This window comes from Montipora foliosa, chromosome 4 (assembly GCF_036669935.1).
Source record: "Montipora foliosa isolate CH-2021 chromosome 4, ASM3666993v2, whole genome shotgun sequence".
NCBI classification, from domain to species: Eukaryota; Metazoa; Cnidaria; class Anthozoa; order Scleractinia; family Acroporidae; genus Montipora; species Montipora foliosa.
The window spans coordinates 1,329,211-1,344,418 of record NC_090872.1 but is presented as its reverse complement, the minus strand read 5'-3'; the positions used below and the strand labels follow the sequence as shown (position 1 = coordinate 1,344,418).

Sequence of the window (15,208 nt, the reverse complement as noted above, 5' to 3'; positions counted from 1 at the left end):
GCGAGAAGTTCAGTCATGGTGTGATTAAAAACATGCATTGCTGCCGCAAATCTTAGAACCAGCTCTGGCATTTTGGACTTTGGGGGGAATTTGCCGTCTCGGATGCCTTCGTTAACCTATGCGAAAAACGGATCGATGTTGTCCATAAGGAGCTGCTGTGCGTTGAGCTCGAAGGTGAAGTGAAGTTGACCATTGTCGTAGATGTTCTCGAAACTTTAATTAAAGTCTTCTATTACCTCAGTTAACAGGTGGTTACCAGCCGTCTCCATTTCTGTGAGTGGCGGGCAGAACGCTAGTGGAATGGCAAACAGACCATGTCCATGGTCCATTTTTTCGATCAGTCTCGCCACGTTGAGCAATGGGATGACTCTGCTCTCCTCAGTCGAATAGTGGTATGAACTTTGTTCACCGGAGAACAACTTGCGTAACAGGTGAACGTGCCCAGTGGCGTTATCCTCGTCCGACTTCATTAACTTGTTAAGAATGTCAAAGACTTCAGGGGAGAGAATGAATCCTTGATGTTTATTTGACAGCAGTTTCACCAATCCTGAGGACGTTGTTTTGCTGATAATTGAAGAAGTTAACTCTAAGTGTTCTAACGTGTCTTGGGTGGCATGCTGAATTGCGGGCGATTTTCCTGAAAAGATTAACAAAAAACGGTGGTATCAAAAATTGAACCACATATGAATTTTTTTTAGGAAGGGTTGACCAATGTATCAAGTAGAGTGAAAGAATTTTCAAGTGAAGTCACGATACGTTTACCTGTTCCCGGGTATCTTACAAAGATGGTGAAGATGTTAAGCGATTGATTGTGTGTCAATGTTTGAACTCACGATTATTTGGATTATAGAACGATTATAGAACGATTATGGATTATAGAACGAGGTATTTTCATGGGAAGCGCGCTAGTAGAATACCTTGTGATCGTGTTTGCGATCATATGATTCACAAAAATAACAAACAACGAAACAACGACAAATTTTATTGAAAATTAGAAATAAATAATTACATTTCTTTCCACCCGCAAATAGCTTATAAACCAATCGAGGCGGGGAGAACTGAGGACATACTACAAGTACAAGGTTATCTATAGATGGACTAAATAACAGTAAAGACATTACTATACAGTTACACAGTAAATAGAATGAACTAACCTAAAACAAAACAAGTACATTAAAATTATGACAAGAGGCTAACTTAAAGTATTAAATAGCTTAATAAGACGGGAGACTTCCACATAATCATCTTCTGACCGCAAGAAATTTAGTAATAATTCCTTTATCTTTTTACCAAAGAACGAGCGTTTAAGTAGTTTAATCGAGTAGGGAATAGAGTTCCAAATTTGGGCACGAATTCTCGAGAAAAAGGAATACATTTTATTAGTTCTAGAGAACTTAAAATAAAACGAGTCGCTAGAGACAGATCTAGTTCTGTAATTGTGAATCTGACTTGTTTTAAGAAAATGATTGAGTATACTAGCTGGTGCTGACTGTCTGTTTATATCATACAGTAAATAGCTACAATCTCTACAAAAAAACGGCTAGGTAGGGGAAGGCAATTTGATTTGAAAAAGAAGGGTACGGTGTGTCCTTTAGACTTACAGAAGTAAATAAGACGTAAGGCCCGTTTTTGTAAAGTTACAATCTTTCTTTGAAATGTCAAGGGACAATTACCCCAAGCACAAATACCATAAGTTGAGTAAGGGACAATTAATGAGTTGTACACTGAAAGTAAAACACGACGCGGGACATAATGTCGAATCTTGGCTATAATTCCTATCGACTTGCTGATTTTGTGGCAGATAGATTCTATGTGATATTTCCATGAAAGATTTGAATCAATCATCAAGCCAAGATATTTTACATAATCTTTCATTTCAAGGTTTGCGTAGGTGTTAGTTACGGAGTCAATTCTAATCCTAGGTGTGAAGGGCATATTCTTTTGCCGGGGACGAAAGATGACAAAGTTCGATTTCTTTATGTTCAGAGACGGTTTGTTGGCCTTAAGCCATTCGTTGACGTTGCCAAGCTCGCGATTAACAAGAGACTCGAGTTCCTTTAAGTTGTTATTTGAAAGTATTATACTGGTGTCGTCAGCGAATAGATAAAAGGAAAATAACGAAGAGGACTTGTAAATATCATTGATGTACAGATGGAACAAGAGTGGTCCGAGGACTGAGCCTTGTGGCACGCCGCACAAGGTCGTCTCAGCCTCAGACACAACATTATTAACTTCCGTGTTTTGCTTTCGATCAGTTAGATATGATCTGAACCAGGAGTTAATTACACCTCTAACACCATAATTTTCAAGTTTAGCTAACAAAATCTCATGATTAACAGTGTCAAAAGCTTTCTTGAGATCGATGAAAACACCGCACGAAAATTTACCGTTGTCCATATTTTGGAGAATTGTGTTAACAATATCAAGTATAGCATGCTGAGTACTGTGTTTACTACGAAAACCATATTGCTGATCATAGAGAATGTGTCAATCTTTGACAAACTTGGTAAGTGTGGAGGACAAAAGTTTTTCAAAAATCCTGCTATAAATCGAGAGCAGTGAAATAAGTCGATAGTTTTCGGGCATTCAGTCATCTTCGTCCTTAAATATCAGGATAATCTTAGCACGTTTTAATTTAGATGGAAAAATCCCTGAGCAAATAGACTGATTAAAAATCGTGGCAAGAGGTACAGATATGACACTTTTTGCCAATTTTAACAACCTAACCGGAGATGAGTAAAGACCATGGGCCTTGTTATCTCGTAAAATTGAAATTTCAAAGTTAATATCTTCCGGAATAATAGGATCAAAGAAGAAAGTGCGATTAAGTGGTGGATCTAGATAATCAAAGAATGTATTTAAAGTCTGAGGAATTTTAGAAGCCAATTTGCTCCCAACAGTGGCGAAATATTTGTTAAGAATATTGCTTATTTCCTTCGGGTCACGGAGCCTCATTCGGATTTGGTCGAATAAAGTTAGTTGGATTATGCTTATTTTTCTTTTTATAGTTTCCAATTAGTTCGTTAATTCCTTTCCAAGTTTGGCGCATATTACGTATGTTGAGATCAAAGAAACTTTGATAATAGTTCCCTTTACTTAATCTCGTAAGGGAGGTGATTTTATTTCTGTAAAATTTGTATTTGTCCCAATCTGAGGTATAGAAGAGGGCATTCTTTACCCTAATTGATTTTCTTAAACCCGCAGTCAGCCATGGTTTAGCAAGGAATTTTTGTTTACGATTGGATATACTTCTTAAAGGGGCGTGTTTATTAATTATGTTATTGACGCATTTGTAAAACCAGGAGAACGATTGATTAGCATCAGTAAGTTTGGAAATATTATTCCAATTAATATATTCTGCAAGTCGATAATAAAAGATTTTCCATTGAAGGCTGAATAATCACGAACCTTTGTTTTGTTATTTGAAAAGAATGTTTTACATTGCGACGTTAATATACACATCTGAGAGAAGTGATCTGTTGTATCGGACACGATATTGCCGCAAACTATATTATTCTCATGATTATTTAGGAAAATATTGTCAATTAAAGTTGGTGAATTACCATAGACTCTGGTAGAACCATAGAAAAACCATAGAACCATGGAAAAACTTTGCATCGTTTGCAGTAAAGTTTGTGTGTAACCACAAGTTTCATATTTTAACAGATCTATGTTGAAGTCTCCCATGAGATAAATATTCAGATTTTGACGGCATTGACACTCAAGAAAATCTGACAAATATTCTAGAAACTCATTAGCGTTATTGTATTGCTTATAAGTAACACCACATACAGATTTCTTATTGTTAGGCAAATGAAGTTCAATCCAAAGGGCTTGATAACAAGAATTGGAGACTCGTTCAAGGACGCGGTATTTACAATTCTGATCAATGAACAGGCCAACACCACCGGCAGATAAAGGTGTCGGGACTGATTCAAAACAGTAACCTGGTAATTCTGGGACAAAATTAAAACTACATTCACGATCGCATATACGAGTTTCTGTTACACCAATAATGGTAAAACGGAAATTCAATTCACTTAAAACATGTTGTTGAAATTCTTCGAGATTTTTCTTTAAGCTACGTATATTTGTATGCAAAAAGGAAATTTTTGATTGCAACCGTTTGCCGTCAATGAACTGCGCAAAGCTGTGTGGAGAATAATATTTTGAGCGAATCCTATTGGAAGTAAAATTTATATCAGGATCAATATCTCTATCAAGAGAGTTTAGCTGGAATACACTAAGGTCGTAGAGACCACTGAAAGAATCTAGCGATTTTCTTGAAGGTCGATTATCATCAATTAAACTATTAAACTGTGGGTGAGCAGAAGTCAGGTCTTTGCAGCTATAATAAGGTAGTTGCGCGAGTAGGGCCTTAATTTCGATCGCGGACTGTTTTTTTGCTTTACGAGAAGACATTTTTATCGTGTACAATAGACATTTTAGTAAAGTCTAACCTTCAGTAGCCAGTTTACGTTTAAGTTCGTCGAGGTCCGCCATGCTCTTGAGCTTGATTATGCGCGATGTGGAGTCTTTTCGCAAACAAATATCGGAACCCTTTGACCAGCAATATTGATAGTGGAATTCTTCTTTAACCTTTTTAGCCTGGAATAGGACTGCTTGTCTTCTTGGTGAAAGATGATCGTAAATTCTAGCCGAAGACAATGAAGACCCTTCTGGTAAACCAACCGCAACTGGGGTTACATTGCTAATTTCTTTCCGATGAGACATTAGAGATTCCTTAACCAGCCGTCTCACGAATCTGAAAATAGGATATTCGGCACGACAAATTAAAGAAAGGGTACAAGTAATGTATTTGTTTTGTTGTTGTTGTTGTTGTTGTTGTCGTTGTAACAAACGAGGCATCGATGCGCTCGATTAAGCAACGGAGTTGTAATTCATTTTGGCAACTACGAGACTGCGGGACCGCGCAAGCAGCATTGCAACACGACTGATTATCATTTCAACGACTAACGACTACGGGGCTGTAGGACTGCAGCAATACAATACGACGGCGGCACTGTGGGAGCAGTTTTCAAGTTAGATATTTTGTGGGCCGGGTATTCTGCAATCTAGCCAACAAAATAGCACTCGTTTACTGATTAAGCCTAAGCGCTCGTTTCGGTGATTAGGTCTAAGCACATTTTTAACATTTTAGCTTTCATTTTACGGTTTGGTTAATTACACGTTCACGAGATTATCTCACTGCGTACCGCGTAGCCACCTTCTAAGATAGCCTTCCATTTTGAATTGATTATCTTCCGTGTACAGCGTAGCCAGTTTCTAAAAGAGACTTCCATTTTCAATTGATTATCTCAATGCTTACCGCTCACCACGCAGCCAGCTTCTAAGATAGCCATTTTCAATTCGCAATTGATTGTTACTTGAATAAATCACATACTTCCACTTGAATTTATTACTTTCTGCGTACCGCGTAGCCGGCTTGGCAGAACTTTGTTCGAGTGGCAGGGTAATATTCTGCAGTTACTCCCAAGAAGGGTTCGTATTTAAAGGTTTGACGTAACACGTTCTAAAACCAACGGAGATATTGTAAAACGTTAATTTTTGGCAAAATGTTGATATTTCCGATTAAAATGGGCTAAGAAAACTGGGAATTTTGGCACAAAGTAGGTTATTTGAGGTTTAAAATTGCTAAGCCCGGATTGCCAAGCTTGGATTTGAAAACAAAAGGTTCAATGTACGGTTTTTTTTGCCGACCTTCCACTCAGTTAAGTGTGGCAAAAATACCAAGAAAGCATGCCGGAATTGCCGGTCCTTTGGAGGTGCCCTGAAAGATGGACCATTTTGCTTAAAAATAATCTTTTTTTGCTGAAACGACTTGGCAAGAAATTCAGAGGTTTCTTTCATTTATTGCCAGAAACATAAATTTATGTCAAGAATGAGAAGAAAGGTTCCAAATATTTCCAAATTGAAGAAGGCGGATTGATTTTTGTTGTCAAGAAAGGCAAATAAGTGTTGCACGAGTTACTGAACATTCAAATCTGTTTGACGACATCATCGTAACCTCTAAGTTTAAAATCAGTCCAATGCAATGCAAAATGACGACGGAAATTTCCAGCGTCAAAGATGTAGGGTTGATACAAAATGACCACGGAAATTTCCAAAGTCAAATTTGCAAGAGGCACGACCGTGGAAATCTCCAACTTAATTCAAAACGACGATGAAAATTTCCAAAATCAAAATTTAAGGTTAATTAAAAAATTTACTTGCCATGCCATCTTCCGTCTCTGATTCCAATCTCCAAGGGGAACGCATTCAACCGATATCATTACGTTCACTCGGCAAAGAATTAACGCCATGAATTGGTTCCACGGTTAATTTTATAAGGGTAGTCTCTCTCGTGGTCTTCAAATGGTGTCTCAAAACGTTTACTGGTATTTGGACTGAGATCACTCACCGTTTTCGTTGACTCAGTGTGGCTTCAACCATAGGTCATTCGTCGCTGGGCTACTTGTAGACATGGCCGAATCTGCTCAGTTCTCCTCGCTAATTTCATCATCGAAATAAGGATCGAAAAGATCATTAGTAGCAAGGCTGTTACAGGACGATAAACGCAGTCTTTTTCCGTATTGTGCATTTGAAACTATTTCAACGTTCTGTTGTCCCATTTCGTTTATGTTTCAATGTCGTGATGTGAAACTAGGCGGCAAGTTTCTATGTGTGTCATGTGTCATGCGGTTTTTGAATGCGACAGTGCGGTTGATGTTGAAAGCCAATCACGACTCCAACGGCTCACAAATGTTTTTCTATTCCCTTGTAGAGTTTTATTCGTAGTATAATGTACGTGTTAATTCATTAAAATTGAAGAAATTAAAAAGACTGATAAATTTTGGAAAACAATAACTTTACTGGATGGAATGTATGATTAGGCTTCAGTAAACAGCAATCTTCAATCACAGATGAGCCTTTTACAATCTGATGGTAAAAAAAACACTTTATGGAACTTATTTTAACGCCACTATTTATAAACTGTTATTTGTTTTGATAGTAATTACGAAACTTATTTAAGTAATGGTAAATTTCCACATCTTCTTGGTTTTTAAAAGAACGTATTTGACAAACAAAATGAAATATCAGAAAGTTTGCCAAATATTACAAGAAATGCTGATACAATTTATATTCACTGTGATATTGCTTTTAATAAAATAACCTTTAATCAACGACAATTTGATGTAATTTATGCATTTTCAAAAAGTAATTAATTTATACTTACCCATTTCAAATTAAAACAAAATGATTAAGTTGGTTAAATGTAATAAGAAAAAAGTTTTAACTAATGTAAGGGTAACAGATAGACAAAATAACAAGGTTAATATGGTTGATTTTATTATAAGTAGTTTTTTCTAATATTTCTGGATTTCTAAACATTTTTCTCTTTTTATTTTATCTTTTAAAAAATGACCTCTTAGATTTTTCAAAAGAGGTTGAGACTTTTTAAGTTTCCACTTTTTTTTAGTTTTTTCTTTTTTATTTTTTACAGAAGGTTTCGATTTTTTTTCACCTGTCAATTGATTTTTTAAAACATTTTTTCTTTCTTTCTTCCTTTCTTTCTTTTTTCCGAAAAAAAAAACAGAAATGTTTAAGAAAAAAAGAGACTTAATTTTAATATTCTTGATACACCAATTACTTTACCAAAGAATAATCAACTACAAGAAAAATCTGGTTATAGGTTTTCATTAACAAGAGACACGATTGGTATGATTGGTATAATGAGTATTTTCGATTTACTTATACTTTTGAAGCAAAAGCAAACGGGGCTGGTCTTGCTGATGATTCTCCTGCCACTCCAATTAATGGTTCCTTTTCACTAATTAATAAAATTGCTCTAAAATCAAATGCAAGAGAACTTTATGTTGTTGATAAAGTAGACAAACTTATTTTTATAAAAAAGAAGATGCTGAATCACTTACAAAAAATAAATTTTGGTATCTTGATAAACAAATAGTAAAGTTTTAAATAATAATTCAGGAATAAAACAAAGAGCAGCATTAACAGTTGGTACTTGTAATGGTGATCCAAGATTAACAAAGACATTTGACACAATAATGCCATTAAATCGTTACTCTGCTTTTGAAACTTAAGAATATCAATTACATCCACCAATGAATCTTGATTTTTTAAATTAAATTTCAAGATGATAATGAATTAATTTATCAAGCAGCTGCACAAGATGTTAAAAGAGTTGTTGTAAGAAAATCTGTAAAAAATGTAAATACTTACTTACTTACTTATCCTCATCGGGCCCATGAGGACTCTTAAGGCCGGTAAAAAAATGTAAATGCTCTGTTTATATTGCAAGTGCACTTAGCTATCAAGCTTGCTCACAGGCACTTCACTTTTAATAATCTGAAAGAAACAATTCAAACTTAACAGAAACATGATTAAGAACCCCAACTGGCGGGATGGCAGGAGGCAATCAGTGGGCTATTTACAGAGTGCGGTTTAGTTGACGCCAGGACAACCAGGAAAAAAACCAAACTAGAGGTTAGAATGGGTTTGAGCCCAGGACAGCCTCTGGCAAATCCAAAGACCCTAACCACTGGACCAAGCTGCCTCTTAAAACTGAACCACGGATGCCATTGTTCAAATTTACATCAAAAGAACAATCATGTGTTAATAGTAATTTTTTGAAACTAAAAAGAATAGCATTTCGTCACGAAAAAGTTTTATCTTCGTCTGCAAGAAATGTTGCAAGAGGTGACTTGTAAGTATCACCAGATGAAAAACACCCAAAGAACTTTTTTATATATTTACCAAATACCGATGTAAATAATAATGATCCACAAAACCCTTATATTTTTAACACTTTTTCTAATTTAAGATTAACATCTTGCAGATTACAATATGGAAATGAATATTATCCTGCAAATGATTATGAATCAGATAATAAAGTAAGAATATTTAATGATTTATTTATGCTGGGTCACAAATATAAATAACTTTGATAAGTTATATCCCGTTATTTACTTTTATTTAAGTGAAAATAAATTAGATTTAACAAATGAACCCAAACAAGTTACATTTTCTTTATAGACTAAGTCAAGCCGCCTGTCACAATTATTCTATTTATGCTGGTTTAAATAATGAAATGGGAATTAAAACTGTTAGTGGTGAGTTGATTGTTGCATAAATTGCTCTTTTTTCTTTGCAAAGCAATTTGAAGTATAAGATTTTTTCGAGCGATAAAATATGAAAGAACATTATTTTTCAGTTAGTGTTAATTTAACCCCATATCAATTGCAAAAAGCAATATTTTTTTAATACCAATAAAAAGTTAATTTTGCAAGTAAGAAACAACAACATTTTAAAACGAAAAGGTATAATTCTTTTAGATAAATTCAATTTAACAACTTAAAGGAAGCGAGAAAAAATGGTAAAGCATTTACCTTTGCTTTAGATTTTTCTGATATTGAAGTAATACGAATGAATTCAGATGAAATTTGGAAAAAAGGACGAGCTGGGAGTAGTTCATTATCCCTTTCACGAAATTTCTTTTTTCTCGCTTTCACATTAATTATGTATAGTCTCCGTTCGTCTTTTTTTTTCTATCATTCTTCCTGTTCTCTTCACAAGTTTCATAGTTCAGTGTTGTTAATTATTCGTATTTCATAACGGTGTCAATGAACTAGAGTTGTTGTATCATTTCTAGTAGGAAAAAAGTCTCATGTTGAAAGCTTAATTAATGTACAGTAACAGTATAAATTGTTGTAATCTTGAGATACGTTTTGGTTGGTGGAGCAGAAAGTTTGCGGTTGAAAAAAGAGCAAGAGCAGTCGAAAGAAGTTGGGGAAGAAAAAGGAATCACTGCTATGAGTCAATAGTAGGAGCCGGCCGGAAAATCAACGACAAAACTTCCTTTGTCAGTGGCGGCAAGGAAAGAGAAGAAAAGAGAAGAAACGGTCAGATTGAGAGAGACGCGAGAACTTAGAAGGAACTAAGAGCCAGACGAGAAGTAGGCGCTGAGATTTAAAGATGTCGCCGTGGAAACTGATGTTAGTCTGTTGGAGAACTGGACTGTTGGATTTGCTTATAAAGGACTGAAATGGGTTTGCTAGAAAACAACTGAACGTATTGTCTGTAAATATTACAGTAAAGCAATTAGTAAATTTAGTATTATCGTTTAAGTTAAGGTGGAAAAAAGATAATTATTTATTTAGTTAAGTATATTAAGGTTGAGTACACTAGTTTAACTCTTTTGGGGTTACAAAATTTTGGTTTTATCAACGGAGTTGATAATGTAAATTGGCCACCGTACAGAAATTCTAAGAGCTGACGTTTCGAGCGTTAGACCTTCGTCAGAGCGAATCGAGGAATTATGGGTTACGTGTAGTTTTTATAGTAGAGTAGGAGCTTCGCTATTGGTGGTTTTCTTCTCTTTTACTGTCGTCCTCTAAGGCCTTTTTTATTGTCATTTCAAATTTCAACCTTTAAGAAACGTTAAAATTTTCTCATTGGCTTTGCGCATCTTAATTTGCGCTTTATTGTTGTATTCTAAGACCTTATTGTCGTTAGTCGGATTTTGAAACAAAGATTTTAGTCTCTTATTGTTTCGCAATTGTTTATATGTTGTCGGTCAAATCCGTTCTCAGGTTGAATCCGTTTTTACCTCATAGGTTAAATTCGTGATCCGCATTTTTCCTAGGTTGAATATTCACTCTATCTAGTTAGGATTGAAAACACCTATACAATCCCTGAAGCTCTGTCTTACGCATCTAAACACATCTTCTTAATGTTTCATATCACCTTATCTGTTTTTGCATTCATTTCGTCTCAACATCCATTTAGTCTCAACATTACAACAAAGTTTGGGAACATGGAACTGTACTGTGCACTTAATCGAGCTCGGACCTTCCAGATCTATAGTCCTGTGTCCTCACCTCTACACTACGACGACGAACATGCACAACCCAACACAGTTCTTTTCATTGATTACTTTTGTATAATAAGTCAATTGATATCTATGTACAAAAACCAAAACTAATTCTAAACTGAGCCTAATTTTTCTGCAGGCTTAATTTAGGCTTCAAACAAGTTTCTTCAATCTATCTGCGTGCGTAATCAACCTAGATAAAATGAGGATCACCAATTTATCTTAGGTTAAAACGGATTCAACCTGAGAACGGATTTTACCGGCAACATATTAAGGGGAATTTTATGATCTTGAACTTGGACTTGGACATTTAAAGGAGTCGACAAATAAAAAGTGTAATGTATATTTATCAAATTATTGGCACATATCGTTTGAAGAAAAGAGCCAAGTTTCGAAACCTATACATAGTCAAAACATTTCGATTTCCGCTCTGCAACAAACATGTAACAGGTATAAATTATTTTCGATCTCTCAGTTAAAGGGACGTATAACAGCATGGAAGTATTTTGGGTAGATTATAAAGAACCTTTAAGAAAAAAGTAAACAAAATTCAATGATTTTGTGTGTGTGTGCTTTTACAAGACATTTAACAGACGAACTCGGGAAACAACCCAGAAATGTGTGCATAGTGTTGAAACATAGGCTGTTTCTCCAACATTGTCTTCTCAAAGATAGCGTCCACTTGTGGATCAATATTCAAACTCATCACTCGGGCGTTTGTGCTCGATGTTCGTGCGCCACTTAGAGGCCGCCTTTGTTGGTTCTCTCTGTGTTACTCAGTTCATTTTCAGCTTCTTTATGAAACGATCATGATGAAATACATTCTAGCACGGATGTTTCTAATACGAAGTGCATTCGTTCATCACTTTAAAGATAGATTGTGTGTATACGAATAATCACGATATTTTCGTGCAATTTGGGTAAAAAAACACTTAAAACGTTTTTAAAAACCAACTAAACTGCACGAGCCCAGAGGTCTTATATTTACCAGTGTTTATTTTTTTCAAATTGTACGAAAATAAATTTGTGGCTTCTTATTGATAATAAACAGGGAGAAAACTAAAAGGAAACTTATAATAATTGTGCAGAGGACTTACATTTGATTGACTTTTTTTGATCAATAACCAATCATGATGCTTGGTTTGTTACCTTCAGTGTTTTTTTACTGAATTACCTATTTCCGCTCTTTTGTATTGCGTTACCTAAAAACTGCATTTCTCTTAGCCAAGCACAAACTATCCTAATGTTCTAATTGTCGTTTTCTTTCTTCACGTAGATGGCCAATGACCAAAACGAAACAGTTACTCCAACTTTGGAGCCCTTCTCTTCATCCGCGTGAATTGCCTGGCTGACAGTATTTATCATCGAAGCTGTTTCTATAGTGATTTTAAACGCCCTTACAATCATTATTTACCTGAAAGAGCGAGGCCTTCGCAAGCGTAGCATGTACCTGGTGATTAGCCTGGCGGTTGCAGACATATTTATCACGTACACGTTGATCGTTGAGAATTTGACATTGGGTTACATTTGTAACCTTTGGGCGATTAATGTGTGCAAGAGCTCAATAGTTGCTTATAGTTTCAAGTACTTATTTCCAGCAGCCTCTGTAACAAACCTTGCTGCTATTTCTTTGGAGCGGATGCACGCAACTTTTCGTCCATTCAAGCATCGCCTCTTCAAAAAGAAAATATTTGGAGCAGCTGTTGCGGGTGTTTGGTTTACAGCTGCCCTGTTTACAGCTATCGTTTTTTCACCACGTTTCCTGGGCCGCTCGGAAATCACTACTCTCTCTTACGTGGTAGCATCATACCTCTCATTGCTATTTTGTTGCCTTTTAATCATCGTTGTTTCTTACACGTCCATCGCTACTAAAGTTTATTGTGGAACTCATCCTCAGCATCATGGTACAATCAGAACAGAAAGAAAACTGACCAAGACATTGTTCATTGTAACAATTGTATCGTTAATACTAGTGATGCCATTAACAGTTTTTCAGTTTCTTTTTTATGTTACTTCAGGCGAAATGCTTGAAATAATTTCTTATGGAACATGGCTGCATTTATTATATTCGTTAGTTTGCTTATTTTTCGCAAATTCTCTTATAAATCCATTGTTATATGCATTAAAAATACCAGAGTTCAAAAGAGCTCTGTTTTTATTATTGCGTTGTAGATCTTGCTCGGAGCCAGTTGAGTTTTTTCCACTTAATGACTTGAAAGTTGTGAGATTTCACTCAGTTAACTGATGAATATGTGTTTATCAAGTATATAACTACTGAGGGTTTTAAATTTTGGTCCGACTTCTCTCTCTTTTTTTTTTTAATTTGGAAAAACTTTATTAAAGTTAGTGTCAAGGAATTAATATCTGTGGAAATGCATGCATGCTAAGATTGGCCCATTCAAATATACTAAAGTTTGTAAGGAAATGGTTGGCTCTTATGTCTTTTGGCTCGATAGTCACGTTTGCGATAATATGCTAACTTTTTAAGCCTACACTGAATTTCAAGATAAATAAAGTTGATGTATTATGTATTTGTGTCACATTACGGTGTCGCATGGTTTGGAGAGCTGCATGACGCGAACAAAAACAGGCGCACGAGAAATGGACCCGCAAAATAGTTGAGCGCGACTTTGACGTCATCAAACTTTAGACCCCTGGCATGACTTAAGGAAACAAATAGCCATAAGGGCAAGTGGCTGGAAGCTAAGAGTTTGAGAAAAAGAAATATTAAGCCCTTTGAAAACAACACTAAGAGTGTCTCTGATGTTCCAGTAAATTCGGAGACTGGCTGGAAAGCAATCCCCTCACAGGACTTACTTTCGTTTATTTTAACGATAGTCATGTTTATCATTACGGCCTTGAATCTTTGCCAGCTTTGCCAGAGGAGGAAAACTACAAATATTATGACAAAATCGAATGCCATACCAGCGGAATTGGGCGCATGACTGACAAACCATCCTCGACTAGAAGTTATACGTAGACCCATGCAGGGTTTGTCCATGATATGATAGATATTAAGGCGTACGAGTATTACCAAGTTAATTAAAGAGCATGTGTGGCCATCAAAGGGAGAAATAGAAGGAATAATCCAAAAAGGGTTTCAGCTGCACAATGTCCTTCAAAGTTAAAGAAAAGGAAAATACCTGTAGCTGATTTCGACCCAAGACCTAAACGTACGGTGGACATATGGTAAGCAGTCAGATCAACAACTTTGTTTATAACTTGCAGAGAATTTCAACGGATAAGAGGAAAACTGCGATGCGACAGACACCGTTAACTGTCACTTAACCCTAACAATATTAAAGACACGTCTGCAATAGAGCAACTAGCTATAGCTACTAATATGAAGACTGGATATGTCAATGGAGAAGATTAGGTTGTTCTGAAAAATGTTTCAAAGAATGGGCTCAAAGCAAGACCCTTGAGGACATCCCTTTCTGATGTCGTACCATTTACTCATGTTGGAACCAAGTTTCACTCTTCCTTGTTGCTTTCAAAGTAAGACCTAAGTAGGAATGATGAATCTTCACATTATTCGTAAGCCTTAGTTTTGGGTCCATAAGCGCAGGAAGGAGGGAGTTAAATGCCTTGCTGATGATCAGCTGCAAGAATTCCCACTACCTGGTTAGTGTCCAGCGCGGTTTTCCAATCTTCAACTAACTTCAGTAATACCGCCTCAAAGCTATGCCTTTTTCTTTCAGCAGGTTTATTTGTGGAGAGCTTGAAGGTCGATATTCTTTCCCACTTGATTACTTAGTTTCTGTTTACATATTTTATTGATGGTGCGAAGAACTTTTATGAGTCTATAATTCTTTTTTTCAGTTTTATCTTCTTTCCTATGGACTCATCTACATCTACATACATCTACATGTCCCAGCACTTGGCAAAGTCCTATTGACTTGGGGCTGTTTTTGACTTGGTGGCCTCATACACCACAAGCCTTTTAGAGACATTAGGCCAAGCCGGCCATTCCTGCTGGAAAGAACATACTCAAAGAGGACAGCCACAACACCGGGAACTTCATCCCCTACTCTTCTCAAATAGTGTGTGGGTTCTTTAACGTACCACAGATTACTTATAAACATGGCAGATAATTGTGAGACGGGGCCTACGGTTTATAGTCCGTATCCGAGAAGACTTGAAAGTCCATTCATTTGCGGATGTAATTACAAAAGCAGTACTTTCTCCTCAGTTATTTTAAGACCCTGAGTGTTGGTCCGGCCGGAGTCGCACTCACGACCTCCCGCATGGCAGCCCGATGCTCAGCCAACTGAGCCACCGGTGAGCGGTTGAGAGGTCGTTATCAAAGATATA

At 36.2% G+C, this 15,208-nt stretch overlaps 1 pseudogene; it reads right to left on the bottom strand.

Annotated features, from left to right (window-relative positions):
• LOC137999330 (uncharacterized) overlaps window positions 1-5,473 on the bottom strand; it is a 10,398-nt pseudogene extending 4,925 nt beyond the window's left edge.
• Between the last annotated feature and the right edge of the window lie 9,735 nt (window positions 5,474-15,208).